The sequence below is a fragment of the Adiantum capillus-veneris genome, chromosome 27 (assembly GCF_014529385.1).
Source record: "Adiantum capillus-veneris isolate H3 chromosome 27, ASM1452938v2, whole genome shotgun sequence".
Lineage (NCBI taxonomy): Eukaryota > Viridiplantae > Streptophyta > Polypodiopsida > Polypodiales > Pteridaceae > Adiantum > Adiantum capillus-veneris.
The window spans coordinates 25,564,917-25,592,440 of record NC_140957.1 but is presented as its reverse complement, the minus strand read 5'-3'; the positions used below and the strand labels follow the sequence as shown (position 1 = coordinate 25,592,440).

The window sequence follows — 27,524 nt, the reverse complement described above, 5'->3', positions numbered from 1 at the left end:
ACATTGAGAGAGTCCGCAAAACAGGAGTGGGCTTGCTTCCCTTGGATCCTTCTCTCTAAAGAATTTCTCTTTTTTGGGGGGGGCCGACCTCGACATTATATCACACGCGGTCTTGAATGAAGACCAAGCTATAAGATCAATGACGGGCAACATGGGCACGATTTTCATGACAATCGAGGTGTCCGTTGGATAGCAGTCGAGTTTATTCTTTAGGACTAAGTTTGCTTTTGGTTGCGCATGTTCACTTTATCATGTTGCAAAGTGGAATTAAACCCACGTAGGTGCGTGGTTAGCACACTAGCCTACCAACTAAGAGGTCTTGCCCAACTGGGGAACGAGGAAGTCAACGTCGTTGATACTTTGTGGACCGTCCATCGGCCTCGAGATTCGTCAATCCCATCTCTGAATCTTCATCAAATACCCCCTGCAATTTAGGGGAGGGAGAGAGAGAGAGAGAGAGAGAGAGAGAGATAATTCGTGGTGCAACTTGTTACTAAAAGAGAAATGTAGCCACGTGGATAGGTCCCGAGTCCCGACCTTACACACAAGCTTGCACTATCCATTTTGAGCTCTGCTGCTGCTTGTCGTACTCTGATGCTCCACCACGAAAGGTTAGCTAACCTGAGAGAGAGAGAGAGAGAGAGAAAGAGATGTATTTCTCTCTGCACATAAAGGGAAACCCGAGAGCGAGAGAGCGAGCTTGTATTTCTCTCTAAACATCAAGGAAAATTGAAGATTGGCAGACATCGTCTCTGATCGTATTGCCTCTTAAATATCAGTGAAAAGAAAAGTAGGGCAAGCCCTATGGATGTGGGCAGGACATGAAAGATGATCAGAGGGTTTCTCATTTTGTGGGGTTGTTTTTGCTCCATGCTCGTCATTTGAGGTCATTTTAAACAACACCTAACTGTGGCCCGTTTCCAATTGCCTCATGATAGAATTGGATCTTTCATAATTTTTAAAGCTCCGCATCTGGTAGGAGGCAAGGCATGTTACTCTTTCCTTATTGGTTTCTGGTCTTTCTCTTGCAATGCTTGGAGTTATTGCCTCTACTGGTTATCTAGTAAGGCTGTCCCATGTTCACCTCTCAAATCAATAGAAGGAAATGAACAAAGAGAACACCATAGAGTGTTCAAATTTTATCTCCCCCTTCCCCCTTTTGGGGGTTCAATGGACGCCTTTGTTGCATTTAGGGTTGTCAAATGCACCTCTGAAGCTATCTGCATCATTGCATATAATCGTTTATGCAATGAAGCAAGGCGATTTCAAAACATCTTCGCCCTCTCATTAACTAGACGTGGTTGATCACAAATGGCGTACTATTGAGAATATTGAATGATTGGCTCCGAGTAAACTGATCTGAACATGCATTGCATGCGAACATGCCCACGCCCACAAAGTTCCCTGCACATTATCCCCTAGGTTTTCCTAGTCTATGGATTGGCTCTTGAGTCATAGTAGCATGTGGCACATTGAGCCCATGTGCACATGACATCCCTTTTGTGACAAGCTAGTGATGTGGCACCACCAACTTATGGAGCACTGGTTGTGGGGCCTAAACCCTAAAGTCAAAAGCTTGAACTGTGGCGCTGGTTTCCGTAAATCGCGTTGACTTGCCACGTGGCACTACAATTTGGCTTACGGCTTTTGCACTGCTGAATGATAATGTCGCATTATACGCAGTTCCGTGCCATGTCGTCCCTCTCTCTCTCTCTCTCTCTTTTTCAAGTTGTTTTGAAGTACTAAAAGTGAACGAAAAGTTATCTCTGTGTTTCTGTCCGATCCCTCGCCGGAAGTGAGTGATTACACCTTCCTGCTTAAGTTGAGGCTAGGTTGAGCTGCTCCTACCGTTGGCGGCGGTGTGCCACTCTTTTTTGAGTAGGAGTGGTGATGGGGTTTAGGGTTATGTTTTTCTGCATCTAGACCAAAGAGGCATTTGATCACTCCGCTTGTTTGGTCAGTCACACAGAAGCTCTCTTTAGAAAGATAGTCAATGCCAATTTTTGAGTCAAAGCACTCCCAAGCTGCTTCAACTATTTCAAGTCCCTAGGGATAGGCACTCGATGCATAGAGAACTCCTTGGTGCATGAAGGCTAAGATTTTTGGCCGTCACGTTGTACTTTTAACTTAATCAGTAAACAAAGACCCAATCAGAGACACTAATAGCGGCGGTTTTGGCACAGTGATCACATGGCTATCGTTGAACGCTTTGATGGTGGTGACGTAACAATGTGTGCAGCCAAGCTGTTGTGGTAGTCTCTTACGGAGGATTGTAACATGGGATCAGAGCACGGCTAGTTCTGATGCGGCAAGTAGCGATGGCAACAGCTCTATTTAGATGCTTTATTGAGATTGATTTTTTTTTGTAGGAGTTGCTCTGTGGCTACTTTTAGTAGTTTAGAGCCTATGCTCTCAAAGGGGAACTTTGCACGTGTCACAAACTGGTGACGTGGTAGACCCCAGACAACCAATTGTTGCTGATGTGGCAGATTCTCGCAGAACGCACCGATAGGCTGACGTGGCAGTGCCGTACGGATCTCCGCAAATTCCGTTGATTGTATGGACGGCTGCAAAACATGTTGACATGCTAACATGGCACTGTACGGAATTCTGCGATCTGCACTATTGCTTTTGGCTGGCTGATTTAGGGTGGCAGCCTTTGGGATAGTTTGCTTTTATTTTTAAAAGCTTTTGGGGCTCTGCTTTTGGGCATCCCTTGTAAGAATAAATATGTCCTTTGGGACTCACTCCTTACAGCATCTGGACGTAGAGTTTGAGAGTGAGTACTCGCGGACTCTCTTATACTTTGCACACAGATTAATATAAAAAGAAATATCGAAAGGGGCGCCGGTCTTTGGGGCCAATACCTCTTAGCACGGAACTACACTGGGTTGTGTCATCTTTTGTGAATTGTTTTGAAGTGAATCTCTGATGTGTTGCGGTAGAATCTTGACTTGGGGTGTCCAAGTTTGTTACAGTGGTGTCAGAGCACGATCGATTTCTCTTCTTCCGGGAAATACGATCCCTTTTTCGTGACACTTACGGATTCCAACAAGAATCAGTCGACTTCTTCTGCATGTGCTGATGCAGGAGGAGATCACGGAGAAGATTCAACCGAATGAACAGAAGATTCATGTCTTGTACAGGTTTTATCTTCTCATGTGAGTGAAGGATGGGTTGTTGCTCGCTTTTTCAAAAGACAAAGATTCTTGCTTTGTAATTTCTTCACTTCGAAATGAACCAAGAAGGCAAATGCCTTCTGTCACAAAGTGATTACGTGGCTGAAAACCCTAAACTATGCGAGAGAAACCCTAATTTCTGGTGGCTAAAATGCCACGTAGCAGCAGTAGACACGGTCGAAAATTACAACGGATTTTGCGCTGGCTTTTTATGGCAGTTTTTGATATTGCTTTTTCTACGCAATTTGAAGAGAGAGAGAGCTTTTGATTTTAAGCTTTTGGGGCTCCGCTTTTGGGCATCCCTTGTATCTTTAAAATAGTGGGCAAGGCCTCACTTCTCAGAGCATCTGGACGCAGAGTCTGAGAGTGAGACCCAACCACTCTTGTACTTTGAACTCATATTAATATAATAAGAAATACAGAAAGGTGCACTAGTCTTTGGGGCCAATATCTCTAGGCAGGGAACTCCGCCGGGCCAGTGTAAATCAATTGTGAACTATGAACTATTTTGAAGTGGTTATTTGGTGCTGTCGCGGTAGATTCTTGACTTGGAGTGTCCAAGTCTGTTACAGTGGTATCAGAGCACGACCGATTTCTCTTCTACGGGAAATCCAATACCAAATTTTATTTTATTTTTTTCCGCGGCACCTATGGCTTCACACAAGGATCAGTCGACTCCCTCTGCATCCGAAGATGCGGGAAGGGATCACAACGAAGATTCCGACAAGGAGTATGGCCTGCCTCGGCCTACTCAGGCGGAGCGACGAGAGATGGAGTGTCGTCAATTGATCAGGGATGCAACAAAGATGATGCCCAATTTTGCGAAGGACCCAAAATTTGCAAAATATATGAGCAAGACTTCTTTTCAGGAAGTGCACAAGCAGTAGAAGAAAACCACAACACCACCCTCGAAACCGGCTCTCAAGAAACCTTCTACTCACAAGAAATACTCAGAGAAAGAATTAGAAGAGGTGGTTGATGCACGGATTGCTCAGCTTTTTGATGCGCAAAACAAAGCTAAAAAGCACGGCAAAAAGGCACTGACTTCTCGAGTTATTTGGGTTGTTAGTCGACATTTGAAAAGGCAAAGAAATAGAAGAAGCGTGTTCAATTTGAAGAAGTACCCAGTTCTTCTTCTTCTTCTTCTTCTTCTGACAGTTCTTCTAGCTCATCTGACTCGAGCGAAGAAGACGGAAAAGGCAAAAAGCGAAGCAAGAAACAACGCTTCGGAAAGGGCAAGAAAAAGGCAAAGAAGTCTAAATCTCGCCCAGTGAGTGACAATTCTACTGAGGACTCATCTATAAACAGTTCAGACTCTGAAGACGGCAACTTTTATGCAAAGAAGAAGAGTTTTTATAAAGCCAACCAATATGACTTTCTGGAAGATAAAGCCAAGAAAGTTCGAGAGTTTAAGGAAGGTGGATAGTCAATTAAATTTGACACGTTTTCGGGATATAGAGATGCCTCGAAGGCTTTGTCTTTTGTACAGCAGTTTGACATCGCTTTCGCAGGAGGACGCTACTCAGAGCACTCTTAAGATTCAGAGAGCTGTCTCTTACTTTAAGGGGAATGCTCGAACTTGGTGGTCCACGCTTCTTTTAAACAAGACTACGCCAGTTAAATGGTTGAAATTTAAGAAGCTTTTTATTTCTTCTTGGCTGACTTAAGAGTATGAACGTGATATACGAGCTACTTGGAACCATCTTCGGATGACCAAGAAAGATACAGTGGACGCTTATTGCGAGAGATTCTGAAGCTCTTTTCTACCTGCCTCTTCATTCAAGAAGATCTCATTCAGAGAACAGATTGAGCGGTTTAGCTTGGGTCTACCTACAAAGATCCGAGGTCACTGCTTGGAATAGAAGTCAGCTTCTATTCAGGAGTTGATGAGTCATGTGAAACGGGGTTTTGCCATTCACTTTGGCAGTCTGATCTACCCCACTGATGAGGTCATGACACAATGAGCCGAACAGATTTCGGCGAATGAAAGTAGAAAGAGAAAGAGCAATCCAAAAAAGAAGGATGCACGACCCAAGCTTACTCCTCAGGAGAGAGCTCGCTTCATCAGGGAGTGGAAGTGCTTTGGATGCGGGGAACATGGACATATCTCCGCGAAGTGCCCTAAAAAGGCACAGAAAGAACAGAATGACAAGGACGACGAAAGGCCTGAGAGTTCGAGAGCAGCTGAGGAACGTGGAAGAAAAGGCAAGATGAAAACAGGACTGGTTCCAGATTGTTTGGGGACTTCATTTCACCGAAATTGGCAGCGCGGCTCGATATCACTCCCGACCGGATGGGACCACTTGCGGAGGCTGTTCTAGCGGCACGCGGCAGGGACGTAGCCATTACACCTGTCATTGGTAAACTTTGGTTGCATTGTCAGGTGGTATTTGGGGCATGAGGACTTACATAATGCCTTTGGAAGATTGTGATCTTCTCTCAGGAATTCCCTGGTACCACAAGAACAACGCCGTGGTCGATTATCGGGCGAGGAAAGCGACATTGACTACAGAGAAGGACAGAACCATTGTACTTGACATTAAACGGAAGGGCGAGTCTGTCCCTATTGTATCGGCTTCGGCCATTTCTAAATTAATAAAATCCAATCTGTTTGTTTACTCGATCTTTATGAAAGAATTGAGTGATGAGGATAGGACAAATATGTTTAAACTTGATAAAGAACGCTAAGATTTTCTCCACTCTCACGCCGATTGCTTCTCAGAGGGCCTACCAGGCGAGTTACCACCTGTTCGTCCTGAAGATCATTCCATTGATCTGATACCTGGAAGCACACTACTGAACCGGCTACCTTACTGTGTGAACCGAGCACAAAATGAAGAGATTATGAACCAAGTGAAAGACCTCTTGGAAAAGGGTCTTATCCAGCCTAGTACTTCACCGTATTGCTCTCCAGTGTTGTTGGTTTTGAAGAAAGACGGATCTTGGAGAATGTGCATCGATTATAGAGCTGTCAACAAAATCAACATCAAGAACAGATTTCCAATTCCTAGGATCGATGATATACTTGACAGATTACAGGGATCCTCGTGCTTTAGCAGGATTGATTTGAAGAGTGGATATCATCAGATCAGAATTACACTGGGAGACGTCTACAAGACAGCTTTTCGAATGAGTTTTGGGTTATTTGAGTTTTTGGTGATGCCATTTGGCTTAACCAATGCTCCTGCAACATTTAACCGGATGATGGACAGGATTTTTCGAGAGTACAAGCTATTTGTTGGCACTTTCTTTGACGATATCATTGTTTTCTCCAAGAATGAGGCAGAACATAGAGATCATCTGCTTCAGGTCTTTCAGGCATTACGAGATCACAAGTTAGTGATTAATGCAAAAAAAAAAGAATTTTTTCTACTAGAGATACACTTTTTTGGACACATTGTGTCCGCAAGCAGAAGTGCAAATGGATCCGGCCAAGATAGAGACTATCCGTGATTGGCCCGATATGAAGAATGTCCATGAAGTTAGAAGCTTCTTGGGACTGTGTTCGTACTACAGGCGGTTCATTCGAAAGTTTGCAGAGGTTGCTTCACCTTTGCATATCTTGACATAGAAAGGAGTCCCTTTCTCGTGGGGACCCACAGAGGTGAATGCCTTTCAGACATTGAAAGAGAAATTGACTACGGGACGAGTTTTGACTCTGCCAGACTTGCAGAAGTCTTTTGAAGTATATTGTGATGCTTGTGGTCGTAATCTGGGTGCGGTCTTAATGCAAGAAGGCCATGTCATTGCTTACAAGAGCCGATTGTTCTCAAGGCCGGAAATGACAGCACAGATTTATGGGAAAGAGCTTTTGGCGGTTATCCATGCTCTTACTCAGTGGCGGCATTACCTACTCGGAGCGGATTTTACTATCATTACAGACCATGAGAGTTTGCGCTACCTCTTGTCACAGAAGCAGCTATCGGAAAAGCAGATGCGGTGGGCAAACATCTTGTCACAGTTTCACTTCCAGATTGTTCATGTTCAGGGATAGAAGAATGTGGTGGCAGATGCTTTGTCTCGAAGCCGTTGGTTCTGGCTATTGATACATCATAGGAGCTTCGAGGATATGGTCGACCAGTATGCCACATATACAGATTTTGTAGACGTTTTCACACGGATACGGGATGGGGAGACAGTAGCGGGATATTCCATTCGGGATGGCTACTTGATGCAAAAAACCATGTTGTGCGTTATACACCCTTTGAAGGGAAAAGGTTATGACTGAATGCCACTGTCCACCTTTTACGGGTCACCGCGGCATCGCTACCACCATGAAAGGGGTAGAGAGATACTTCTTTTGGCCGAGACTCAAGAAGGATGTGGAAGAGCTTTTGCGCAGTTGCTCGGTATGCCAGAAGATCAAGTTTGACAGGCATAAAGCACAGGGATTGTTACAGCCTTTGCCCATACCCACCCGTCCCTGGGAAAGTATTGTAATGGATTTCGTTTTTGATCTCCCGAGAACATAGAGTGGTCACGATGGTATCTGGATTGTTATTGACAGATTTAGCAAGCAGGCTCATTTCATTCCAGTGAAGAAAACAGTCAAGCCGGATCACTTAGCGAGATTGTTTGTGGCCCAGATCTTCAGATTACATGGCATGCCTGAGACGATTGTCTCCGACAGGGACCCCAGATTTACGAGTTTGTTTTGGAAGGCAATTTGGGAGAACATTGGCACGCGGTTGCAGTTCTCGTCATCGTTCCACCCGCAAGCTGACGGGCAATCTGAGATTGCCAATTCAATGGTTTTAGATTTATTGAAGTCTTATATCTCGGATCAGAAGACTCAATGGGAAAAGTATCTACCTTTGGTGGAATTTGCCTACAATAACACGATCCACTCTTCGACGGGGAAGGCGCCATTTGAGATTGTTGAAGGTGCTGCGGAGGTTCCACCCTTCCTAAGCACGAAAGATAAGATTTTTGAAGCGGATGAGTATACGCGCGACTTAGACATGGCTTTTGACAAGATCCGCGAGGCTTTGTAGAAATCTCAAGAACGACAGAAAAAGGCTGCAGATTGCCATCGTCGCGACTTGAAATTGAAGGAGGATGATTGGTTGCTCTTACGTTTTGAGAAGGCATGCCTGAGAAAGAAGAAGGGAAAGGAGTGGCTTTTTCCAAAGCTTAGTATGCGATACTACGGACATTTCCAGATCTCTGAAAAGATCAATGATGTCTCCTTCCGACTGAAATGCCCGACACTTGGAGGATTCACAATGCATTCCATGTGTTGAAACCTTTTAAAGGAGATGTGCCTGATGATGGGGAGCCTGATGAGCAACCCGAAGTGGAAGAAAACGAGGAGATCCTTGTTCCTGAACAGATTTTGGCACATAAGGATACGAAGAATAAAGGTAAAGTCCGAAGGCGGTTCTTGGTTAAGTTCAAGAACTATCCTGCTTTGGATGCGAAGTGGATGGAGGAGGAGGACCTAGCAGATACTCCTCAGGTTGTGAAACTTTACCTCGAAGCTTTTGGTTTAGCATAGTCTATTCCAATGGAACCCAGAATTCAGCTTGGCCGGAGATTTGGTGCAGTGGGATGCACAAGAGGGGAGTTACTCCGCTCCTTTGTCACCAGATGCCTCGATTTTGATACTAGAGTCACTGATGTCTCTTTGAGCTTCAGGGATTGTCACGTGACACATCCCAACCCTATGTGTCCGTGGAAAGCTACACCACAACAGGGTTCAGTTAGTCTAGATTAGCAGTGATCTGGTACTTTTGTGAGTCTATTCGTAGACCGTGCATGCCCAGTCACTTAGCATAGATGCATATCCTCCGGTTGCACACAACATGATCATCGGAATTCCCATTAGAATCCATTAGCATCAGTTAGGGGAATTTTCCAGTGCATTTAGCCTATTTTCCTATTTATTGGTTATTTTCACTTATTATTTTTAAGTGACTTTCCAACAAAAGTAGGTAGGGCAATTTTGCTAAGTTAATATATAAGCAAACCCAAGTCAGCACAAATTGGCAGATGAGCAAAGACACAGCAGGCTTCCCCAAGCAACACGTGTCCCACCCTCTCTCAGCAAGACCCTCTCCATCCCCTTGGCGAGGCCACCCCCGTTCCCTCAGCGTTTTCCTCATCGCCACCGTGATCCTTTCCCTTGGTGTTTCCAGGATAACCATCGCCATCCCTTAGACCTTTGAAGCCCAGCGTTTTACCTTCACTGGCAGCAGCACCCTCAAGAAACTACTAACGCTAGCTGCTTGCAGATCTGCAGCGATTTCAGCATCAGCCTACTGCAGCGTTTTTGCATCAAGTGCCTGGCATTTGTCAGCAATAGAAGATCAGTAGCCACAGCGTTTTTTCCACAGCTTGGCACCACAGCCATTCAGCGTTTTCAGCAGGTATAACAGCCATAAAAACGCAGCATTGGCGTAGATTCCTCAGCGTTTTTAGCTTGTGAAAACAGGCCCTAAAAACGCAGCCTTGAACCAGGTTGATCCAGGGTTTTACTCAACCCTAAGTTCCTCGTCAAAACAGGGAATTTCAGCCGTGTAAAGCAACCCCAAGATCACTCAGAACCATCAACAGTTTTCCCCTTTTGGACAGCAGATAGAAGTAGACCAATTCAGCCCCGAAACAGTCCAGGAAATTCAGCATCTAGAAGATCCCAGAATTCAGCCTTAGCCGTCGTCATAACCGTCGTCGTCATCGGCATAGTCCAACATTGCATTCGCATTGTACGTCGTCGAGCAATCAAAGTGGACCACTCTCGCCGACGAGAGTGGGGCCTTCGGAGGAGGGTTTTACAACCTCTCGGTGTCGTATCTCTTCTCTCTCCTTCTCTCAGTCTCATTCACTTGCACGCACAATATCCACTCACTTTGTTCGTGATCATAGCACTCTATAAGACGAAAAGCTCTCTCTTTCCCTAAGAACTAAAAGGAACCTTGAGCAATAAAGATCACTAATCTTGAGAAAATACAACATTCATTCCGTTGCACCTTACATTGGTATCAGAGCTTTGGAAGTGTTCTGCATTACTCAAGGAAAGAACCACAAGAACCACAATAATTTTTTTTGCTTGTTGCGATCGCACGAACCCAAGTTTACTTGGGCGTGGCGATTCCTAATCGTGTTTTGTTGAAGAGTGACAGGAATCCCAAGAAAGAAGGGCTTGTCCAACCTCCCCTTGTGTCTCTTTTCACTCATTGAGAGCGGACCGTGCACTTAGCGACCGGCCAATCGACGTGAGGTGGGAAAAAGCAACCTTGGTGTGAGTGCAAGGCCGCCAAGGGGTGCGCCCGCAGAAAAGGGGAGAACTCGGGTGAAGAGAAGATCCTTCTCCAACTCGATTTGCAAGCGAAAGAAAACCTCAAGAACCCAAGACCCTCAAGACTCAAGAACCTCAAGACCCCAAGATTCTCACGAATCAAGGACCTCAAGAACCTCAAAACCCGCAAGAACCCAAGTTCCTCGTGAACTTAAGAACCCAAGAACCCACAAGAACCCACGATTGCAGAATGATCATCACTCGAAGCGGATTGGATACTTCGCTTGGAAGTGATGAGCATGAGAGAGGCGAAGAAGAATTTTCCCCACCAGGAGGTTTTTCCGACCCTTCCCCATCTACGACAAAGATTGCACCAACTTCTATGGAGGAGTTGAAGCAGTTGTTTCTGGAAAGGAAGTTAGAACGCGAAGCAAGAGATGCAGAAAGAATGGCAGAATTTGATCGTGAATGCAAGGAAAGAAAAGCAGAAATGGAACGCAGACACGCAGAAAGAACATCAGAAATGGATCGCAGACACGCAGAAGACAAAGCAGAAAGAAAAGCAATACAAGAACAGAGCGACCGACAAAACAAAGAGTTCTGGTGACTCTATTCTCAAGTTCTTGCACAGATGCAAGAGATTTGGGGAAAGGAGACTCTCTCAGTCTCTTCTTCTCCAAAGCATGACACACAGGATTTGCATGATTGTGCGAAGCATGATGATGATTTGATTGACAATGACTTGCATGATGATTTGAAGCACAATGATAAGCATGATGATTTGGATGCCAATGATTTGCATAATGATTTGGATGACAATGATAAGCATGGTGATTTGCATGATCAAGATGTGATTTCTCACAAGCATGATGATTTGCATGATCAAGATGTGATTTCTCACAAGCATGATGAGTTGCATGAAGATGATGTGATTGTTCACAAGGATGATGTGTTAGTTGATGCTTTTTCTAGCGAAGCTAACCTCGTTGTAGATTAGATCAATCACGAAAAAGCGATCTTGGCTTTCGAGTCGAGGTCCAAAGAACCCCCACAGGACGATTCGATCATTCATGACGAATCGATCTTGGCTCTCGAGCCTTGGTCCAAAGAACCATCACAGGAAGTATTATGTGTTCGCAGGATTGATACGCACACATTGTTCGAGTGTTTCATTCGTGACGGTTTTCTGTATTTTAGTCAGCATCGTTATGTGATCCCTTTTCCTAGGCATGATATATTGAATGTTGAGTACGTTTCTCTCATGGATGAGCACGAATGTATGCGGATTGTTCATGAAGTTTGTATGTCAAGAAGTCGCATTCCATGTCTCTTCCTTGGCATGACACAGTTTCCGAAAGAGCACATGATAGTCTGAGCACCAAGCATGGGCATTTCCATTGTGATTTGCCACAGTTGATTGTTTTGGATCAAACAGAAAAGATTCGAACGCATTGTTTGCAAGTGTTTGATGAACGGGTTGTCACTCCGTCTCTATGTTCATCTACATTGCATACACAGTCTTTAGAGAAGAAAAGATTTTTTTCCTTCACTTTACATGGAATGGGTATGTTCATGGTTTTGTGTTGGAGATGGTTTCAGGAATTTTCAGCCATGGAGATTCTTGAAGACGAAAGAAGCAGGACTCTAGACGAAGTTGAAGCAAGAACTGAGATTCAGAAGACTTTGTGTCGCTTTCGGCGCGGCCCAAAGAAGCAAGCGTTGCAGACCTTTATGAAGTTCAAGTACCGCACGACCCACACATCAGAGTGGGCCGGCAAAGAGTCCCTTCCGGATGCTGTTGGCATCTCCCTTGACGCCATACAGTTCGGTACCAATATCTCACTTTGAAAAGGAGGGGATGTCACATGACACATCCCAACCCTATGTGTCCGTGGACAAGCTACACCACAACAGGGTTCAGTCAGTCTAGATTAGCAGTGATCTGGCACTTTTGTAAGTCTATTCGTAGACCGTGCATGCCCAGTCACTTAGCAGGGTTCAGTCAGTCTAGATTAGCAGTGATCTGGCACTTTTGTAAGTCTATTCGTAGACCGTGCATGCCCAGTCACTTACCATAGATGCATATCCTCCGGTTGCACACAGCATGATCATCGGAATTCCCATTAGAATCCATTAGCATCAGTTAGGGGAATTTTCCAGTGCATTTAGCCTATTTTCCTATTTATTGGTTATTTTCACTTATTATTTTTAAGTGACTTTCCAACAAAAGTAGGTAGGGCAATTTTGCTAAGTTAATATATAAGCAAACCCAAGTCAGCACAAATTGGCAGATGAGCAAAGACACAACAGGCTTCCCTAAGCAACAGGTGTCCCACCCTCTCTCAACAAGACCCTCTCCATCCCCTTGGCGAGGCCACCCCCGTTCCCTCAGCGTTTTCCTCATCGCCACCGTGATCCTTTCCCTTGGTGTTTCCAGGATAACCATCGCCATCCCTTAGACCTTTGAAGCCCAGCGTTTTACCTTCACTGGCAGCAGCACCCTCAAGAAACTACTAACGCTTGCTGCTTGCAGATCTGCAGCGATTTCAGCATCAGCCTACTGCAGCGTTTTTGCATCAAGTGCCTGGCATTTGTCAGCAATAGAAGATCAGTAGTCACAGCGTTTTTTCCACAGCTTGGCACCACAGCCATTCAGCGTTTTCAGCAGGTATAACAGCCATAAAAACGCAGCATTGGCGTAGATTCCTCAGCGTTTTTAGCTTGTGAAAACAGGCCCTAAAAACGCAGCCTTGAACCAGGTTGATCCAGCGTTTTACTCAGCCCTAAGTTCCTCGTGAAAACAGGGAATTTCAGCCGTGTAAAGCAACCCCAAGACCACTCAGAACCATCAACAGTTTTCCCCTTTTGGACAACAGATAGAAGTAGACCAATTCAGCCCCGAAACAGTCCAGGAAATTCAGCATCTAGAAGATCCCAGAATTCAGCCTTAGCCGTCGTCATAACCGTCGTCGTCATCGGCATAGTCCAACATTGCATCTGTCCATTGCATTCGCATTGTACGTCGTTGTGCAATCAAAGTAGACCACTCTCGCCGACGAGAGTGGGGCCTTCGGAGGAGGGTTTTACAACCTCTCGGTGTCGTATCTCTTCTCTCTCCTTCTCTCAGTCTCATTCACTTGCACACACAATATCCACTCACTTTGTTCGTGATCATAGCACTCTCCATAAGACGGAAAGCTCTCTCTTTCCCTAAGAACTAAAAGGAACCTTGAGCAATAAAGATCACTAATCTTGAGAAAATACAACATTCATCCGCTGCACCTTACAGGGATACTGAGAGCTGACGGTATTCTGCTGTATGAATTTATGAAATGGAATTTCTGAATATGAAACTGATTTGTTCTTGACTTGTTTTTAAGTGCAGGAACTGATAGACGAAATGACTGCAGCATTTTGGTCTACTTGATCTCGAATAGACATGGTTGCAATAGGGGTTAGTCAATCGGACATCGATGAGGTCCCGACTGGATCTAGATGCGATTGCTAGCTACATTGCCGATAAATCATGGTCTAAGATCCGAATGAATGTTGAATGTCATGTGATGTCCTGTGATGTCGTGTGATGTGATTGTCGATTGGTACATGTGCTAGATGTGTGTTCCTAGTACATAGGTGCTAAAGGTCAGTGTCTGTTAAAACGGTTTATGGCCTCTGTCTGTTTTGCAGGCGTAATCGAGGGCGATTACAATGCTTTCAAGAGGGGGGTATGTCACAAAGTGATGACGTGGCTGAAAACCCTAAACTCTGCCAGAGAAACCCTAATTGCAGAAACCCTAATTTCTGCAAGAAACCCTAATTTTTGCTGGAAACCCTAATTTTTGGTGGCAGAAATGCCACGTGGCAGCAATACGGACGGCCAAAAAGTACGGTGGATTTTGCGCTGGCTTTTTACGGCAGTTTTTGATATTGCTTTTTCTACGCAATTTGAAAGAGAGAGAGAGCTTTTGATTTTAAGCTTTTGGGGCTCTACTTTTGGGTATCCCTTGTATCTTTAAAATAGTGGGCAGGGCCTCACTTCTCAGAGCATTTGGACGTAGAGTTTGAGAGAGAGACCCAACCACTCTTGTACTTTGAACTCAGATTAATATAAAAAGAAATACCGAAACGGACGCCAATCTTTGGGGCCAATATCTCTAGGCACGGAACTCCGCTGGGCCAATGTAAATCAATTGTGAACTATGAATTGTTTTGAAGTGGTTATTTGGTGCTGTCGCGGTAGATTCTTGACTTGGAGTGTCCAAGTCTGTTACACCTTCTCTACTTGGCACATATGACTCGCTTGTCCCCAAGTGTGTCGCTAGCTTGTTCTCCACATAAGCCTGTGCAAAGTGATGAAGGTCCAGAGTCCTTGCCTATTAGAATAATATGGGTGAGATAGGTCATTAGATAATTGATTGTCTAGCCTTTGCATCATTCCATTTCGTGGCCGAAATGGCTGGCCGCTAATTATTGATTGCAAGGCCAACTCGAATAAGCAAAAGAGCAGGCTCTATCCATGAGCATTGCCTATTAGAATAATATGGGTGAGATAGGTCATCGGATCATTGATTGTCTAGCCTTTGCATCATTCCATTTCGTGGCCGAAATGGCTGGCCGCTAATTATTGATTGCAAGGCCAACTCGAATAAGCAAAAGAGCAGGCTCTATCCATGTGTCAATACTCATCGATACTCGAAATGGATGGCCGCTAATTATTGATTGCAAGGCCAACTCGACTAAGCAAAAGAACAGGCTCTATTCATCAGTCAATGCTCACTCACGAGGACTTGGGCTCTGTATGGCCACTAGGTTGTGGAACAAGGGATGGATTGTCACCATGTCAACCACTGAAGACGAAGGGGGTTAGGACTCCTTGATCCTAACCCTGGCCAACTTGCAGATCTTGGCCGAGGGACCTAAACCCTAATAGGCGAAGCAGAAGAAGTCTTAGATAACTTTCAAAGCGCGATCAAGGGGCTTATAGAAAAGGGGTTAGCACTTTAACATCCTAACCCTACCAACTTGCAGATCAGTGGCCGAGGGGCCTAAACCCTAAAAGAAAGCAGAACATACTCACACACACAAATTGCATAGAGAGATGATGACGTGGCAGGACTTTATGGACTGTTCCTCGAGTTACGGAGCTGACTGTTGACATGGCAGCATTGTATGGACGGCCTCTTGGAGGTAAGCTTTTGGACAAGATGCTTTAAGATGCCTTGCTTTTTATGTGTAATGCTTTTAGAGGCCAAGCGCCTTCAAATATGTGCCAAGGGCTCACTGTTTGGCACCCCGGTTGCAAAGGAGCAGAGCAGAGTCCCGGGGCTTGTGACCTTGGTGGAGCAATATAAAGAAACGCCTAAAAGGGCGCCAAGGTTTGGGGTCAGTGCCATCTGGGAGTGGACCTCTGTTACTCTGTGTCACATGGATTCTCTCTCTCTCTCTCTCTCTCTCTCTCTCTCTCTCTCTCTCTTTGTTTAGTTGTTTTGAAGTGCTAAAGTTTTGATCGAGTTTGTTCTTTTGAGTTGGCACATAGTGTCATTCCGTTACATTGGTATCAGAGCTTCAAGTGTGTGCTTTGAGGGTTTTAGGGTTAGGGTTTCTGTGTCAAGGTCATCGACGCATCAGTCCAATGCGTCCGTTTGGCCTGCCTTAGATTCACTCTCCCTCGAAAGATGGTCCATGCCAATCTCTGGGTCAATGCAAGAATCCTCTGTGTGGCGTTGCATCAGTAGGGCATTTGAGTGACCTTAGGGTCTAGAACTAACTTGACTGTGTTTTGCAGATTTTGGCCGAGGAGCCTAAAACCTAGAGGAAAGAAGAGGAGCAAACTTCTGGTTCCTGTCGAGAGGCCTAAAGTTATTGAAAAGGGAAGTCATAGAAGAAGAAACTAAAGAGTAACAACTTATAAAGTTTGCCAAGGTGTGAAGAACACGCTTACTAAGTGTGTTTATTCATACTTAAACTTAGATGAAGACCGAACTCTGAACAGAACTTGAGAACAAGAGACTCGGAGGCTTAATGTGTTTGATTGATTGAAATGTGTTACAAGGGCATTCTTATATACGAGGAGGTTGTTGCAATTGCATGCTTGACATTGAAAAAACGAGGTGCAGCCATTCACCGAAGAGGCATGGCTATTCGCCGAATAGGTGCGACTCTTGGGTGAAGAGGCACATCCTTTCGAGAACAACGGTCTCTGATCTGGTACGTCTTCGTATCTGCAAGAGAACCAAGCGAGAAAGGTAATACAAACATGAAGAACACGTCACAATCGTGACATTCCCTCCCATTTAAAATAAAACCCTTTGTATTAAATTATAGACATTCGTTTATCAAAGTTGTAGAACCTGAGGCTGTTGTTGCATCTCTTCATTCATTTGCCATGTAGAATCTGATTCATCAAGATCCATCCACTTGACTAGGAATTCTGTAGTAATCTTCTAGTAATCTTCTGTCTTGTCTCTTTCTGACGAACATCAAGGATAAGTTCTGGAACTAGAATCAAGTGTTCTTCTTCTATTTCTGGAACATAGGATGAGACATCTGGAATAATTGAATCTCTTGGAATATATTTCTTAAGCCAAGAAATATGAAATGTTGGAAGAATCTTTCCCCATGCTGGTGGAAGTTCCAGTCTATAACTGAATGTAGAATACTTCTTCAAAATCTTGAAAGGACCATAATATTTGGGCCGTAACTTTGGAAAGACAGACTTCACTGTCTTATGACGATGCGAAGCAACATATTGTAACACCAAGTAACCTTCTTGAACCTCTGTATGGCGACGATGTTTATTTGCTTACTTTTGAAAAGTCTGTTGAACATGTGCCAACCTGTCCTTCATCTGAATAAGAATATCTTTGCATTTCATTTACCAATTGATCTGCCAAAGCAACCTTATGTTGTATCACAAAATTTGTAGGAATCAATGGAGTATGTCCGAAGGCTGCTTAGAAGGGAGTCATGCCAATTGCTGAGTGAAAGGAGTTATGGTAAGAAAACTTCACCAATGGCAAATATTCTTTCCAAGAATTCAGTCGAGCCTGCATATAATGTCGTAACATTTCTTCCAATATTTGACTCACTCGTTCAGTTTGCCGATCCGTCTATGGATGATAAGCTGAACTGAATAAAAGATTCGTTCCCAATGATTTGAATAAGGAGGTCCAAAAATGTCCTGTAAACTTTGAATCTCGATCTGAAATGATTGATTTGGTAATCCATGGATTCGAAATATATGTTGCACAAATAATGAAGCAATATCTGGTGTTGAAGTAGTAATTCTGCAATGTATGAAATGTGCCATTTTGGAAAATTGATCCACTATCACCAATATCTGATTATTGCCTTTTGAGATTTGGGCAATGTTGTAATGAAGTCCATGCTGATGCTTTCCCAGCGTTCATTTGGAATTGGTAAAGGCTGGAACAATCCTTGTGGTATTGTCGTGACGCCTTCATAGTTTGGCAAGAGTGACAAGCTTTGATAAAGTTCACCACGTCTTGCTTCATTTGAGGCCAATAATAAACAGCTATCAATATTTTGTACGTTTTGTTGATGCCGGGATGAGCAACATAAGGTACTTCATGATGTTCTTGAATAATCATCTTTCGCAAACGCAAATTATGTGGTACACAAATTCTGTTCTCATAATACAACAGATCATCTTGCATTGTGTAAGCTGCAACCAAGTTCATTTCTGCCTGTGTAGGAGTGTTTGTTCGAAGCACTTGAAAAATTTCAGCAAAATCTCAATGAGTCAAGTATTCATCCTTAAAACAATCAAGAATATCAAATGTAACTGTAGAAATTGCCATATTTGTAGCTTGAGGCATTCTACTAAGTGCATTTGCTACCGAATTTGAAGTCTTGGCACATATTCAATGACCGAGTGGAAATTTGCCAAAAATTCTACCCAACGTCCTTGTGTAAAAATATACGGCAATGATTGATGATCCGTCTTGACAACATAGTCAGCTCTCAAAAGGTAATGTTTCCATGTACGATATGCATGGACAATGGCTATAAACTCTTTGTCATAGACTGGATAACGGATCTGTATAGCAGTAAACTTCTTGCTATCGAATGCAATGACCCTGTCATTTTGCATTAATATGCCACCAAAAGCAGGATTGAAGCATCTGTCATCACAAGAAATGGTTTTGTAGGATCCGCAATGGCCATGACTAGAGTAGTTGTTAAGGCCTGTTTGAGATCATTAAAAGACTTCTCTGCTTCTGAAGACCCGGTAAGCTTGTCAAACTTCGTGAACTCTAATAGAGAAGCGGCAATATCCAAAAATTTATAAACCTTGGTATGATAGAAATTTGCTAACCCCAAGAATGAGCGAACATCAGATATTGTTGTTGGAAGAGGCCATTCCATAATGACTTTGATTTTTTGAGGGTCAACTGCTATTCCGTCAGCTGATATATAACATGACCAAGATACTCGATCCGATCCTTGAAAAATTCACTCTTTTTCTTGTTGACATAAAGCACATTAGTCCATAATACCAAAAACACCAATCGAAGATGCTCTTTGTGTTCAACAATATCCTTGCTAAAAACCAAAATGTCATCCAAGTAGATGATGACAAATATATCCAGATATGGACCAAAAATTTCATTCATTAAGGTCATAAATGATGCAGGAGCATTGGTTAATCCGAAAGGTATTACCAGAAATTCATAATGTCCATATTTTATTCTGAATGTCATTTTATACTCATCACCTGCTTTGATTCCGATTTGATGATAATTAGGCTTTAAGTCGATCTTCGAAAATACTTTAGTACCTAAAAGTTGGTCAAATAGTTTATCAATCTGTGGAAGCGGAAAATTTGTTTTTAATTGTTAATTTGTTTATGCGCGGTAGTCAATACACAAGCACATAGAACCATCTTTTTTCTCAGCCAACAAGATTGGAGCACCAAAAAGACTTTTATTTGGACGAATGTGACCTTTATCTAGCAATTCTGCTAGTTGTCTCTGAATTTCCTGAGATTTAGAATATGAGATTCGATACGAAGCTCGTGTAGGCGGAGCACTACCAGGAATTAGATCAATCGAATGATTCACTGGTCTACGAGGAGGTAAGGTGCTCGGCAAGTCATCAGGAAAAAGATCCAAGTACGGTTTATAGAAAGGTTGCTCAAGGTAAGCTGCTGGCTTTGGTGTTGGTTTGGATTGAATTGCATCAGTTGCAACATCGTCAATGCTACGTATCATTAAAAGTGCTGTAGAGTTATCGGGTTTTCGTACCATCCGTTTAACTTGCAATGCAGAAACGCAGTCACCGGTTGTACGCAAAATAAGCCATTCAAAGTAATAAGCTGACCACCTTTGCAAAGGGTTATAGTATGTCCTCCGAAACTGATCAAAGGATCATATAGGTATAACCAGCATTGGCCAAGAATCATATCATAAGTGGATAATGGCATTACTTCGAAAGTGAGACTGTCCTGATATTCTTGAACGTCAAAGGGCAAGTGCTGAACAATTGTGTCATCTGCTAACTCAACATCGTACGGTTAAGTACTCTAGACAATAGGCAATTTTAGTTGATGCACAATGTTGGTGCTCACAAAATTATTGGAACATCTGCTATCAGTCAAAATGTTAATTGGTTTGCCATGAATGAAGCCAAGGAGACTTAAGACTTGATTAGACAAGCTGCTCGGTATGGGCATAGTATTCTTGGCATTTTTCATTAAAAATGTAGCCACCTTGGAAACGCGTATTGTGTTAACAACACGTTTGCCTCTGTCTTGCTGTGAAGTAGAATCTGCAGATTCGTCAGAATTAAAAGGTAACACTGCCGGTGTCTGCATTAGCGTTGCGTCGCAGATTCGACGGTTGAGGCCGTTTATTACATTGGAACCAACGATGAGGTCCACCGCAAAGGGTACATAATCCATCTTTGGATGGTTGTGAACTGGACTGTTGTGGAGGAGCGGCAGAAGTTGACGCTTGATTTCCATACGAACGTATGTCTGGATAGGATTTTTACCGAAAAGATTGTCGGCCTCTGCGACGTCGATTAAAATTAGACCGATCATTTTGAAAAATTGGTCTACTACTCTGCGCTCTCGGACTCCAAACACTAGATCGGGACAAGGAACTAGTAGTTGCTTGGGACTGTGAAACATTAGAACCATTGTGTGATCTGTTGCTTGAATAAGAGATGTCACGCTGGTTTCGAAAAGGGGCACCGGATCTGCGACCGATGGGCGATCACCGGCTTGACAAGCGGAAAGTGGTCTTTGCGAAAGTCACCTAACTGTTCCACATATGAAATGGCGTCCTCAATTGTAGGGGGGTTTGCCTTGTGTACATCATCGCGAAGGGTGGGCTCATGTCCATTGACAAAAAATTGCAATTTGTCGTCGGGAGTAATGGTCATTATCTCCAAGTTCAGTCGCTGGAACTGAGATATGTAAGTAGCCACAAAGCCTAAGTGGTGCAACGCAGGATGCGCATGAAAATCAGCACTTGTTGTGGCACAAAGGCTTTGCACATTGTGCGCTTGAATTTTGTCCACGTCAGTGTTTGTTTTCTTAGGGCAAGCCAATTTTGCCACCAAAGAAGATGCTAGCAGCTAAAGCTACTTTTTTTTGTTCCGTTATGTCCAGGTTATTAAAATAATTTTCCATTTTGAATATTCATTGATCAATCACCCGCTTATTGTGTCGACCATCATAAGGCTCGGGGGGTTTTATGTCCACTTTTTTTTCATTAGATTTTGTGATTAATCGAACTAAATATTTAAGTTCAGGATTGTTACCCTCATCAGGTGGATACGACATGGTTTGATCTTCGCCGCATACGGATGATGTAGAACTGCCATCCTGCTGAGGTGTTGGCTGTGTCAGGGCTTTGACTTCATTTGACAAGGACTAGAGCATGGACTCGAATTGAGCCTGTCGTGAAGCTTGGGCCTCAAACTATTGCTGAACAGTGGCCAAGAGTGCGGCTCCGTCCACCTATCCCTGCTGTGTCCCTGAGTCCGACATGATGAGCTCACAGCTCGTAGCGAGGCGAGGCTAGAAAAGACCAACCTGTAGGCAAAGTAGACGGTGTGTGTAGTGGCTCCGCGAACTCAGCAAATGTCGGGTCGTCCTCCGTGAAATCCTCGATCTCGTCGAGTTCTGGAGTCAGTGGAGTGTAATCTGGTACGACTTCCTCTGCATGAAAAGGAACCAATGTGTGGGAAGTCTGGATCTCGGAGGTTATCCACGTAACAAGCCGGAATATGGTGTGCGACAAATGGGAAACGAGTCAAAAGGAACTCATACTGTGGCAACTTTGCCCGCTCGCACCAAATGGTAATCCGCCAAATTGACCACCTTTGGAACCCGAAACGGCGTTGCGAGAAGTGCACCAAGTATTCTCTATCTAGAGGGTTAGGAGGTTTGGGAGAGTATGTGGGAGACGGAATCCCCACGGGTACTTCCGGAAGTGCCTGCTCCGGGATGGGTGCATGAATAGGTATTGGTGCAAGAATCTCTGCAATTTCCGGCTCTGGAGAATCTGGAATGAGTATGATGTCGGGTTCCGGCGAATCGGAAACGATGATAATCTCGTGGGCGAGAAGAGGTTCTGGTGCAGGAGCTGGTAAAGGCAAAGGAGGATTTTCGGGAAGGATTTCTTATGGCACGTCGTCTACGTACGACAAGTACGGAACCGGCACATCGTACGCGTCGTCATCCATGAGGAGGTGAAAGCCGGCTACTGTCCAAAAAGCACTTAACATCAAAAAGCATCTCTATCTAAAAAGCTCACATAAATCTGCCCTGGTTGTCAGTAGCCCAAAAAGCGGATATTCATACAACATGCCACGTCACCCTGTTCAATGGAAAACATGTAATGCCGTAGTCTACCACGTCAGCAATGCAGCGTAAAGTTCAGAAGTCCGTACAACTTGCCACGTGTCAGTTGTGCCAGGCTTTATTTTATCTTTATGGGATCCTTTTAGTTTTAGGCCCTTGTGTCACGATTGTGACGTGTTCTTCATGTTTGTATTACCTTTCTCGCTTGGTTCTTGTGTAGATACGAAAGTACCAAACCAGAGACCCCTGTTCTCGAAAGGATGTGCCTCTTCGCTCAAGAGTTGCACCTATTTGGTGAATGGTTGCACCTCTACGCCGAATGGTCACAACTCTACAGCAGAGGGACACGACTATTTGCCTAGGGTCATGTCTCTTCAGATTCTATATAAGAACGCCCTTGTAACACATTTCAATCAATCAAACACATTCAATCTCCAAGTCTCTTGTTCTCAAGTTCTGTTCAGAGTACAGTTTTCATCTAAGTTTAAGTATGAATAAACACACATAGTAAGCGTGTTCTTCACAGGGGTATCAGAGCAAAAAAAATTTCCCAGGCCTCTGGACTTGGCGTCTACCTAACTTCGTCGTTGCCTACCCTTCCCGCAATCCTCACCTCATGAGTCGTGTGGTAGCAGAGGAAAGATGGTGCCCAATTGCCTACGTGTATGAGGTAACTCTTACCTGTTCTAATTCATTCTATGAACATCAGATATAAACATAAAGAGGGCAGACAGCAGTGTGTGTGAGTGTGTGGCGTACCCGGAGCATGTGTGTGGCGTACCCGGAGGCTCGTGTGCACAGTCAGTACTTGGAGCGTTGTGCCCCTTCGTCGCACCTCTTCCCAAGCGGTAGAGCAGCATCACCAAGCGTCTGAAGACTTTCCCAAGCGGCAGCTGCGTTTGACATTTGCTTGCGCTGGCTGCATATTCCACGCTGGCTGGGTTTTAACGCTGCAAGAGTTCTTACGCTGGTGGGTATTTTACGCTGGCTAGCTGACCTTTATAAGCCTTATAATTTATTCTAAGTGACCAGCCCGCCCCAAATTTGGGGTGACCGGCCAAGAGAGGTGACTTATTAAAAAAATTACCACATAACGTCAGCATGGCTGAATATTATTCAGCGCAACCAATTGAACGAACCAGCATTACAGAGAATATCTCCAGCGCTGGCCTTCTTGCGTGCATTTCCTCTGTATGAGTGTCCCTATGGCCATTCTTTCAGGCATCTGGACGCAGAGTTAGAAGATCTGGACACAATGGGAGTTGTTTCTTGCCAAATCAATAATAGAGAAATACCAAGACAGGCGCCAGTCTTTGGGGCCAACACGTCTTGGCTTGGAACTCCGCCGTGCCATGTCGCCTTCTCTCTCTTTTATTCAAGTTGTTTTGAAGTACTAATAGTGTGTGTGATTAAGTGTTAATTCCCGTTACAGGTCTCCTTTGCAAAGTGCTCTGTGTGTGTGTCTAAAGTAAAGAATTTTGGGTGAAAGCCAATGCCTACCACCCTATGGGCCGGTTTCGTCGCCGGGACATCAATCACTTTTTCCTTAAAAGAGTGAGCCTGGATTGTTTAGGGTAAAGACACAGAGTGCAGGAACGCGGGGACCACACTATGGCCGACAAGGGGAAGGGAATTATGGAAGAGGGTTCCTCTTCAAAGGACAGGCAGGAGATTCCTATGGTTTTTGAGATTGGCGAGAGCTCACGGCCACGTCAGTCTGTACCTCCTGTCAACGTGAATGTCCCTTCAGTAGTACAGGGCTTTATGACTGGGCAACTTGAGGATGATGCGTGTCACAAACGGGAGCGCATAACAATATAAACTATACTCGGATAAATAGAATTTATCACTTAATATTGAAGCCAAAGGATATATATATATATATATATATATATATATATAGAGAGAGAGAGAGAGAGAGAGAGAGAGAGAGAGAGAGAGAGAGAGAGAGAGAGAGAGAGAGCAGATCGACACAGTACTGGGGACGAGAAGATGGGCTGGTCCCCCCCGTAATAGTATCTTCATCTTCTGGTCCCCCCCCCGTAATAGTATCTTTATTACTGAGGAGAAGTCTATACAAGCACTTGAACCGAACGTATTACCACGTTCGTTCTAGAATAAGACTTGATGGTTCCCGGAAGCCTCGGCTTCCGATTCCTAGTGCAAAACCCTATTCTAAGGAACTTCCGTTCCTTATTCCAAATCCTTGAGAACCATCGCTCATCCAACATACAAGATAATAATGACTTGTTTTCCATTCTCTCTAAGTACATATAAATTCGCTTCAGAAGCACTTCTTCTAAAGCCAAGTTTTTTAAAAAACTTATCAATTCTGACATACCATGCTCTTGGAGACTGTTTCAGGCCATATAAAGCCTTCTTCAATCTGCAAACCTTCTGTTTTGAATGGGGTGTCTCAAACCCTGGTGGTTGCTCAATATACACCTCCTCCTTGAGAATTCCATTCAAAAATGCAGACACAACATCCATTTGGTAAACAACCCATAAATAGATAGCAGTAAGAGCAAGCACAAGACGAATAGTTGTCATTCGAGCTGTGGGAGCGAAGGTGTCACTAACATCAAACCCTCCGACTTGAGAGAATCCTTGTGCTACTAACCTGGCTTTGTACTTTTGCAAAGAGCCATCAACTTTATGTTTGAGCTTGTACACCCATTTTGTGCCAATGACTTTCTTCTTTGGAGGCCGATCCACTACTTCCCAAGTGTCATTCTTTATGATGCTGTTGTATTCAAACTGCATCGCTTCCTTTCATTTTGGATCAACTATGGCCTCGTCGACAGAGGTTGGCTTCTTCACAGAGCCTACAATTTCTGTCATGAGAGCCATGTTGACGATGTGTTCGGAGGCTCTCCTTTGCTCCTCTATTCTCTTTGACCGTCGCAAACCCCCCTCCTCTTCATGAGGATTGTGAACTTGAGGGTTTCGAGCGTCAAAAAGTTGTTGAGCCCACTTTGGTAGTGGCTTTTCCTGTGATGCTGCAACAGGTTGGTTAGATTTATTTGAGTCATCATCAGAAAACTGCTCCTCTTGATTTTTTACCTGACTTTGGTCTGCACATGGTGAGTTATTTCTTCATTTGATGAGAAAGTGGACGAACCTGGTTTCTCCACCGTATGTGGCCCTTCTTCAAATACCACATCTCGACTTGTGAGTATTTTCTTTGCCTCTGGATCATAGAGTGTATAAGCCTTAGACTATTCACTATATCCAAGAAATACTCACTTCTTGCTTTTGGCTTCTAACTTTGTTCTTTGAGAATCAAGAATATGAGCATAACAAAAACACCCAAATGTTTTGAAATGCAAGACTGAAGGTTTCTTACCAGAATAGGCTTCTTGAGGCGTTTTCCCTTTCAAAGCCTTTGTGTAGCTTCGATTGAGAATGTACACTGCTGTACTTACTGCTTCGGCCCAAAAGGAATCGGGCATACCCTTGGCTTTGAGCATACACCTTGCCATTTCTACCACCGTCCGATTGCGACGCTCCACAACGTCATTTTGTTGTGGTGTGTAAGCTGTAGTGAGGTGTCGTTTTATGCTATGCTCGTTGCAGTAATTGTTGAATTCATTTCAGATGAATTCTCCTCCTCGATCTGTGCGAAGCTTCTTCACCTTCTTTCCTGTTTCATTTTCTACAAGCTTTTGCCACATTTTAAACTTTCCAAAAGCTTTAGACTTCTCACGAATGAAATACACCCACATCTTTCTACTAAAGTCGTCGACTAACAGCAAAAAGTAGAAAGATCCACCTAAAGCGGATGTAGACATTTTTCCACAGAGATCTGTGTGTACCAACTCTAGAGGAGAATGAGCTCGATTACTACTCTCTTGTGGAAATGCCCATCATGCAAGCTTAACAAACTTCATTCATCTCTGAGATTTGAGGCAAGTGTGCTACCATCCCAGATTTTTGCATCTCTTTTAGCACAACAATACTGAAGTGACCAAATCTCTCATGCCATAATTGAGTTGTACCTTTTTCTATAGTGACCGTAAGTGCAGAAAGTTTGTAGAGGTTGTTGCGCCTTACACCCTTTCCCACTGTGTTGCCTTTAGAATCCAAGATTTCTGCTCCATTTTTCTTGAAACGGACTTCAAGATCACGATCAGTGATTGCAGCAATGGACAACAAATTCTTCTTGATTTGAGGCACGTACAACACATTAGAGAGCTCTTTAGTTTCACCTGTAGCTGCTAAAAAAGAAATTGTCCCAGACCCTTCGGCTGGACATTTGGCATTATTCCCAACAATTACACTTATGGGTTCCTGTAGAGGCTTCCAGGAACTATACCAGTCTTTCTTACTAGTCATATGTCGGGATGCACCACTATCTAGAATCCAAGAACCATCAACAAGCGGAGTTTGTGCTGATGAGCATACCTCTTTTATGACAGCTCATAGTTCAAGGTCTGTTTCAGCATTGTTGGCAGATTCTCTTTCCTTCCAAGAAGCTTTCATGGTGCTGTTCTTCTCATCTGCTTTCTTCTTTCTGTAGTCTTTAACAGCATGACCCTTCTTGTTACAGTAAAAACAGCTACCTGAAAATTTCCTCTTCTTGGGCTTCTTCTTAGAAGCATTTGATGTAGTCCCCTTGCCTTTTGCATTGGCTGTGAAGGCAGCATCACCTCCACCATCCCTGGTTCTGAGTCGTAGCTCCTCTTCAAGCAACATTGCACTCAGTTCTTCAAACATAAGAGGGGTTGGACGAACCTGAGTGTTGAGTGCCGTAACGAGACCATCATATTGTTGGTATACTTGCAATGTCCACCTCTCTAAGTTTTGCCACCACAATATATGCTGCACAGTTTGTAAGGCCCCCATATGAGGAGAAGCTAATGGTGCACATATATTTGGTGGATTCCAGCTATGCACGCTGATGAGATCTCTATTTGTGATCGTGGATGGTACGGAGCAAATTCAGGGGCAACTTTGGGGGCCTTGGGGGCGGAAGCCCCCGAGACTTTTTTTTCCCCTTTGTCGGAATATCTTGGCCGAACGACGGCCGGAAGACAATCGGAAAATGGTTGTCCGGTGGCCGGTGGTCCATGGTCTTTGGCCGGTGGCCGGATTTCCTTGGCCGGTGGCCGATTTCTAGGAGGACTTGTCTACCCAAAAGCGGCTACACATGGGCGCATGGGAGAGTCCTACTTGGACTTGGCTATCTAAGGGCGGCTGCACATGGGCGTTTAGAGGCTCCCCGCTCCCTTACAACTATATAAGGAGGCCTTTTCATGAGTATTTTGGTTGAATG

The 27,524-nt window shown here is 44.1% G+C and overlaps 1 protein-coding gene across 2 annotated transcripts in view; it reads left to right on the top strand.

Moving 5' to 3' along the window:
* Nucleotides 1-472: 472 nt before the first annotated feature.
* Nucleotides 473-27,524, top strand: part of LOC147421662 (uncharacterized) — a 71,498-nt gene continuing 44,446 nt past the window's right edge. The window contains exon 1 of one of the 2 annotated variants that reach the window (XM_086503479.1): nt 473-611. The gene's annotated coding sequence lies outside the window, so the exon portion shown is untranslated. Of the gene's footprint in view, nt 612-22,775; nt 22,920-27,524 lie in introns of those variants that run through there. The other variant, XM_086503480.1, reaches the window with a different exon arrangement.